This window comes from Pelecanus crispus, chromosome 1, assembly GCF_030463565.1.
Source record: "Pelecanus crispus isolate bPelCri1 chromosome 1, bPelCri1.pri, whole genome shotgun sequence".
Taxonomy (NCBI): domain Eukaryota; kingdom Metazoa; phylum Chordata; class Aves; order Pelecaniformes; family Pelecanidae; genus Pelecanus; species Pelecanus crispus.
Genome location: NC_134643.1, coordinates 131,436,164 through 131,445,046, shown reverse-complemented (window position 1 = coordinate 131,445,046; position 8,883 = coordinate 131,436,164).

Genomic DNA, 8,883 nt, shown 5'->3' with positions numbered 1-8,883 from the left:
AGGCAGAGTTTTACAATAGTGAAAATGTCACTTCCAAATAAATGCTTATATGACTAAAATGCCATGGTAATCAAGTATTATTAGCTTTTTATATCTTTAATAAAGTTTTACACTTTTATAGTCTCATGTATCAAGAGACCCGAGTATGGTCTCATGGTAAACTTCATGGATGTCAGCTCTGAAAATAGGTGTACCCATTCTCTGTGCTTTATGCAACAGGTAAGCTACTCTCCCGCAGAGGATCAATTCATCTCTCTGTTCATTCAGCAAATGAAAAGAAGGGCTGGAAGTGGGACCAAGACACTTTGGAGTCACATTCAGTGATTTCACCAGCATGAGCACTCTTTCCAAAAGCAGGGTGCACCAAAGGACAGGCCTGAGAGGCAGTCTATGTTCCTGGCTCTTCTCAGTTATAGGATTAGCCCAGCATTAACTTAGAGTAAAAAAGCATTAGTGTAGAATAAATGAAATGCATTTTCATTTCTGTCCCCATTAAACACAGCAAATTTCAAGACAACCGGAGTCTGTATGTAGAATCGAGAGCACTTGACATGTCAGCCTTTAAACAAAACATAATATGCATCTTTAATTCTGGGACAGCATCACTACCCTATAACATCATTGGCATTTTAATTAAAATGCCTCAAAGAAAAGAATAACAGGGAACTTGTAAAAATTGTAAGAAATTGCTTGTGTGTGCAGGTGTCAAAGAGGAGCATAAAATACAACACACGGAAATCCTTTATTTTTCTCGTTGTTGCTTTCTTTTTCTTTCTTTTCTTCTTTCTCCTTTCCCTTCCCTTCCCTTCCCTTCCCTTCCCTTCCCTTCCCTTCCCTTCCCTTCCCTTCCCTTCCCTATTCCCTTCCCAGTTCTATAAGTCCCCGAGGCCGATGTTATAAATACTGCAACTAACAATTTATAACAGAGAAGTTGGGTTTTTTGCCAGGACACAAGAATTTTCAGTGTGTCTCATATACAGGTACGGTTGAGGCCCACTGAGGAATTCTGTACTGAGTGAGCTAAGCCCAGCTCCACTTGCTGTGCATCTGACAGTGCGGAGGCATGGCATTACGGGGATGTCTCACCAGATGTCTCCCTTGTATCAAATTCTTAGGTGCAAAGTTTTTGGTGAGGTCCAATTAGAAAATCTTCATGAATTCCATTTAAAAGATGTTATATACGACTATGTAAATATTGCTGCATAGTCATTTGTTCACTAGAGAAGACAGTTTTAAAGTAGTTTCTCCATTTTAAATTATAATGTTCCTTAAAAGAACATCGTTTGCTGATTAGAGATATCAGTTTGTTTAGCTGCAGTGCCTGAAGCTTCAAATTTGATTGCATTCATTTTAATCACATTACTGATCTTATTTTCAGTAACATGGAGTTGTTTGTTCCAAATGCATTTATGAATTCTTAACTCATCTCAGTTATGCCACAAGCTGGAAATGATACTACTAACATCAGAAAAACCCAACCTACACAGAGGAGAAAGTGCTGGAAGAAGGAAGCACCTTTTTAATTTATTTAAAGTAAACTGATTTAATGTCACATCTTCAATCCTGCTGATGCTATCCTAAAGGGGCAGGCTCCAAAAACACACATGACCTTTGTGCCTCAGATATGAAAGACCTGTGAACTCCCAGACACTGAGAGTGACACTAATACACTTGGCTCTTCTCACACTTCCCCTGGCTATGGCTACATCTCACTTATTTGCAATGGTTTACCATGTCCTCTTTCTTACTAGATGAAACCTACCTCCCAGAAACAGCCAGCTGCTCCAGCTGCAACCCCTTATTCCTCCGGCCTACAGGACAAGGGAGGAGAAAATACATTAAGGAAGGAGAAAACAGACTAACGGAGGGAGCGTTATTTCACAACACACCTTCCTGGCTCCTGTACCACCTCCTCTGCCCCATGATCAGAGTGTCTCCTCACCCTGGGCGTGGGGATCTTATTCTTTGGGAGAAGACAAACCTGAACTTTCTGGGCCTGCAAGGCAAGCACCAAAGAGGGTAAACTTTTAACAAAGCACGGCAGAGAGAGTTTTTGGTGATGGAAGAAATTGCAGCACCTGGACCTGGCAAGGCACCTTCTACAGAACTTGTCTTCTCTCTGCAGTATGCTGGAGGCAAAGATGCCTTTTCAGAAATCTTTGTTTTCAGCCAAGGGTTAGAGTGGGACCTGCAATGAATTAACTAATAATTTTACTGCCAACACATGTAAACCTCTGTTCCTAACCTCATATCCCAGCCGAAACCAGGACAAACAGTCACGCCTGTGGGCCATAAGGTGAAGAACAGGGATCCAAGGACATAATGTGTTGGCAGCAAAATGTTGCTCAAGTGCCACAGAGCTCCTTTCACACTCCACTTGCTGCCTGTCAGTGAGCAGGGAGCACCCACGCTCCCCAGGATGTGTGTGCCAGGGATATGTGGGTGGGAGAGTAGGAGGTTCATTACCTTGTTCCAGAAGTTAATGGTCTTTAGGTGCTATTTTAGGAAGAGGTCATCACTGGGCCACAAAAGGCTTGGAACATGTCCTCTCTCACCCAGAAACCCCCTCCGTGGCAATGGTGGGGAGGATGCCAGTGGAAAATTCCTGTGCATAACAAGGTCAGATATACTGGTTTTCCATCTTTTTTAACTGCCCAAGCAGTGAAAAGCAACTGGAGTGACAGCCAAGGCTGATCCAGATGCAGCTCCAGGAAACATTATGCAAGAATAGGACCTTGGTGTAAATGGGAGTCCAGGACCTTAATGCAAATGAGAGTTGAGCCCATTGAAAACATCAGCCAGATCTCCTGCTGAGATAGGGTTGTTCTAATCAGAAGAAATATTTGAAACTTAAATCCATCTTTTGAACATGATACCTAAATCTGAAGGTGGATACAGGAAAATGTGACCAAGTACCCCAGTGTGTGCCTCTGAGCCTTCCTACGCTGGAAGGCAAAGTGGCATTAAAAAGAGGGAACAGTTTGTACATTGGCTAACATGCAGAGGTTTAACTTCTCCACAGTAGGTAACAAGAATCAACGTCTGCGAAAGTCACTGTGCATTGGAGAACAAGCATCCAAATGTGGGGCATCCAGAAAGCCAGCCCAGTCCAGCCCTGCCAGCATCAGCAGCTGCACTTCCAAGCACAAAGACAAATTATTATTGCCGTGATTAAGCCCAGCACCTTTTTCAAAGGAGAGGCTTCTCATGAAACTGTGTATTAATGCCCAATTCCTGAGAGCTGATGGCTTCATCTCATGATTTGACTCTGACAGAGGGGACCAGGGAATGAGAGGCAGCAAGAGAAGGCAGCAAATGCAGGCAAATTCTTCTAGAACAGCTGTGATTCTGAACAGTACTGTTGAGGTTCTCCTTTGCACAAGTGCTGAAAGCAACGAGGTGACACAAAAAAGGCAGACTACCAGCAGCAGTGTGGAAACCAGCAAATAAACCAAGCAGTAAATGAGTAGGTATAAATGTCTGCATTTGTTTGGTTTTGATGAGGTGTAACAGTAAAGGTAATAATCAGAGAAAGGAATGGTTCCATTTCAGAATGATTTGCAGACTCACCAGAGTGACTTTTATTTTCAAATTTGAAACATGAGCTTATACATACATATACATATAATTTATGTTTGTGCATAAATATTACATATATGTAATTTCCTTTATCTACATCGCCTTTTTCATTAAAGAACTTGAATCATCTGACTCACATAGAGAACTTATTATAACCATGTTTGTGTGGAAAGGCAGTGGGTTTTTTTCTGTCATTCACTAGTGTCACTTTGTGAAGTCTTAAGAGGTTTAAAACGCCCTCCAAACAGCCTCAATTCTGCCTACTTCAGAGAAATCTCAACTTACAGAAAGTTAGAAAGGGCAAATGTGCTATATCCTCTGCCAGAGCATACAGATCTGATCTACTTGAGCATGTGCTTTACATCAAGTATGTGAGCAATACTTCTGACCCATATGGTTTACTGAATCAGAGCCTAATTTTGTAACATCCCATCCAAATTTACATCTCAGTACCTGAACATTTTGCCTGTCAACAGGGAACTAGAATGTCTCCCTGCATAATTCATGAAGCTGTGAATTATTTTTATATATCCTCTAGCTTTTTTTAAAAAGGCATTTGCAAACTGAAGACTAGAAAACCAAAAATGATTAATGGCATTCTGGAACAATCTTAGAGCATGATCTTGCAAACAATATTTACTGAGAGCAGTGAGGGACTATTCACACATGTAAGATAAATCCCAGGTGTAAACATTTTCTGGATTGTAGCTTACACATTTGGGGGTGCAAAAATAAAGCAACATATTTTTGTTCAGAGTCCAATAACAATACTTCATATTATTTTAATATGTAACTTAGAACCATTATTAAAGCTTGGTCCTACTGAAAAAAAACCCCACAGGTCGAGTATAATATATTTCACATTTCTGTTACCTCCCCCGTGGATGCTGAACAAGCAAAATAACATAAACTGCTACAGATGAATCTTCATCTAGCACAGTCTAGCACAGCTTCTATGCATCCCATCCGACTAACATATAGCAATGAAATGAAGACAGACGGTGTACTAAGTGCAACAGCTGTAAATGAATGTGAACAGAAATTGATTTTGAAATGTTCTTGGCACCTTCCCAAGAAAACATTATCACTGTATTTAAAAAAAAGTGCTCCATGCATTGTTTCAAGATTCCTAAGAATTAAAAACTCTGGCCTCCTTAGTTATTTTCTCTTCTGAGACCTATTTTCAGTTCACTTGCAACATCTACATAAAAAAACCCCAACCTTTTATGAACTCTTAAAATTTAGCAGACCAAGAACAGTGTTGTCCAAAAAGTGGGTTTGTTGCTCGGTGTGCAATAAGCCAACTTCCACACACACAGGTGAAATATTGTTTTATTTCATTTCTGTGCAGAGATGGGTGCTAGGTGGTAATTCCACAAAGCTAGCACACCAACATCTGCCCTTAATCCTATTTATACAATAGATTCTGCATGCCCTTCCCCTCTCATACATACAGGCATTTTAATTTACATACATTACCTAATTACATAGTTGCGTAATGCTCAGTCTAACTGCACATGCTCCATAGGGGTCTCTAGTGGTCTTCGGTGGTCGCTTCAGCTTGTATCCCCTGTAGGCTTGCTGCCAAAGTTCAAGTTGTGGTCATCCAAACCTCTTCTATTGTCCTTCTTCATTCATCCATTGTTTGCCCAAGTTCCCGCAGTGTTCCATTACACTACACTCAGTTCCTTTGATCAGTGCATCTCCAATAAATCTGCTATATTCTGGCATGGTCAGGACTATACAGGGACCAAAAGCAGCTTAATTACTGGTATCGATAGTACTGGAGTACTGTGTCTAGTTCTGGGCTCCCCAGTACAGGACAGATATGGAGGTGCTGGAGAGAGTCCAGGGAAGGGTCGCTAAGATTATAAAGGGACTGGAGCATCTCTCACATGAAGAAAGGCCTGGAGAAGAGAAGGCTGAGGGGGTATCTCATCAGTGTATAGAAACACCTAAAGAGAGGGTGCAAAGAGGATGGAGCCAGGATCTCCCCAGTGGGGCCCAGTGACAGGACAAGAGGCCAAGGGCACAAACTGAAACACAGGAGGTTCCCTCTGAACATCAGGAAACTCTTTTTTACTGTGAGGGTGACTGAGCACTGGCACAAGCTGCCCCAGGAGGTTGTGGACTCTCCATGCTCAGATATTCAAAAGTCTTCTGGACATGGTCCTGGGCACCTGGCTCCAGGTGACCCTGCCTGAGCAGGTTGGACCAGATGACCTCCGGAGGTCCCTTCCAACCTCAGCCATTCTGTCATCCTGTGAATATATCGAGAATTGTGCTTTAAAATGTGTCAGTCCAAAAAATTCCTGAGGTGACTGCAGTTTTCTGAAGTATCAACCTCATTTATTTTCTATGTCTTACATTAAGCCATCTGTTTCATTCTTTGAGCGGACAAAAACTATACATGCAAAGTCAGGTTATTTTATGTTTTCCTAGGTCTGCAGGTGTAAGGGATAATTCATCAGGATCCCATAGAGACAAGTCAGTAGTGCAGATTCATGAAAGCATCTAGACCAGGCTGCTCTCACCTGCACAAAGCTGGACCCGGGCAATTTTGCATGACTCCATGTTCCCTAACCTAGGCTACTTTACTCCTTAGATTACACTGAGAATAGCTGGGATAAAAAGTTCTGAGAAAAAGTCTCATATGAAAGTTTTCATTTCTGTAAACCCAGCTTTGTCTTATGGTTTTGTTAGTTTGAACAACAACAACAAAAAAAAACCCATCCCACCTGGAAGAGGTTTTGTTTCTGGACAATATTTTATTTCTATGTGTGTGGCCATGCATGTGTACGTATATTATAACACACAGCGTATCACCTGGCACTAGGAACGTCTCAAATATGTCAAGCTAGGAAATTTAGACCTGGTCAATATGCATGGCCAAGATGGAAATTTTAAAAAAGGCCAAATGCCGCACTAGTTTTGCTGATTCAGAACTTGGAAATCTTCCATCCACATTAGCATGTATCCAACTTCCTAGCATATCATTAAAGGCTAACTTGTTTCTGGAGGCGCCATCTTTCCCCAAGGACACAAAACCATTGTCATCACTATCATCATTAGTTGTATTTAAGACCCCAGGACATTTTCTTATCAGACTTAGTCTTACAGCCTGAAATTCCAACAACATGTATTATTACTGAGTGTCTGCGGCTGTGTGGTCCCAGGGCTGCAATGGGCCCAGTCACTGTCCCCAACCTGCAAGTGCTGTGGGATGAGACCCGCTGGGTGAGGTCCCTGCCCTGGCAAGGGGAAGCATGATTGGTTAATAAAAGTCTAACATTTCCATCACAGCAATTACAGAGAAGAAAATTCAAGTAAAACATTATGGACAAAAATGTTAGTTGCTTTCAGGTAAAAACACTACTTGATTTCAGATATTGATTTTTGTTCCTGTACTTTGAAATGCTTCCAAATTCCGGCTCTGACAAAAATGTTACAATAAAAAGCTTGGATCTCATACTGACATCAATGGTAGAATAGATGCACTTAAGGAAATTTAGAATTGACAATGTATGTTGTACTGACAGACTAATTAGTAAGACAAAAATAACTTTTGTTTTAATATTAACAGTGGAGTGCACAGTGGGATTTTTTGCTTCCTTATTCTGTTAGCCAATGTCAAAACCATGCAGAGAACTGCAGATTAACTTCTGCTCTCTAAGCATATAAGAGTACTTGTGATTCATCAGAAATCACCTTGAACATAAAAAATTGGACGTAACCTGCTGGACAAAAAAACTATGGATTGTGACCGACCTGTCTGCAGAAAAGAGCTCCACCATCCTGCTAGTTTGAGTAGGTTCAAGCCAAGGGAAGGAATGCTAGCAATAACAATGCCGATGGAAAAAGGTCAGGATATGGTCAAGGTAATGCTATTTTGAAGTTAGATTTTTGCTAATTAAGACAAAACTCAGAATTTCAAACCTCCTGCTCTGCAGAAGGCCCTGGCATTTTTCAACAGCTGAACGGCAATTCACCAGTCGCAAATAAGTCTACATAAAGATACTGAAAAATGTAATACTCTCTTCAGAGACTTCGTAACAGCTGCAATGTTTTTACCTATGCTGAAACCCTTACCAAAATTAGCCCACCTCTCTGGAAAATGTGATATTCTGTAAGCAGAATCAATTCTGTAAGCAATGCGTACCTCTGCCCATGTTTTCAGTATCTTGTAAGAACCTTTAAGCCGTTCACTGTATATTCTCACAACAACAACAACAAAAAAACCCCGAAAACTGTCTAGCCTTGTTTCTTAAGGAAGCATGACTGTCCACCTACCTATTCAGCACTTCCCACTATCCTGATAATTTTGCATCTGTTGGCCAATTTTATCCAAATTTGGTAATGAAGACAGAGTCTCAAAGAAATTAAACCTCTGTGCAATTCCTAAGTTTAATGAAACTGAGCAGTGCACAGAAATTCAGTACCCCATTGGAGCAAAAAGTAATTCAGTGCAGCCCCTTACCATGGGCCAATGGCAAGTCAACTCCCCTCACCAGCTGCAGACACCCGCCAAGTCCCCCAAGCCATCCACAGCACATGCTTCACACCAAATGGCAAGAGCATGGCCAGGACTGCAGAGATCAAGGTGAGAAATGCTGATACAGGACCAGGCATGGGAGTAAGATGGTGATAATGGAAAGCAGAAAACAAATCAGTCAGACACCAGACCTTCCGAGTTCCACTGCTCATGGACCAACTTGATTAAGAGCAAACACATGCAAGTCTCAGAGTGTAGGTCTGCTGCATAAAAGCACAACAGCAGTCACTGTATACCCATTGGAATTCAAATGAGGTGGGATAATTTAAAAATCTGACATAATATTTATCATAATCTCTGTGAAATAACATGCTTTGTCTTCTGATGTGTAATTTTCCTTGCGATGAAATAGCAATACATACACTAAAACTTACCTCACTTAGAAATTGTGTTTGTATTATCAACTATACACAAGTAACAGAAACAAAAGGTTGACATAGGAAAAGAGATTCCACTGTGCAATGCCAAGAAGCACTTGATTTTCAAAAGAGGTTCTTCATATCACTGTCAATTGATCGTCATGGAACAAAAAACACAACAGCTTTTGTGTAGCTTTGTAAGTGGAGTCCATACAGAACACGATAGCCTAACCTGAGAAATGAAAAAAAATACTTATCGTAAGAAACCAGAACATACTCGGCAACCAGAGACTGACAGGGCAATGTGGCTGTGGAATGACAATGGTATGAAATCCTTGGGGCTGCCTCTGCTGCATGACTCCTGGTCAGGCTCCTCCACATTTTGGCTACTAG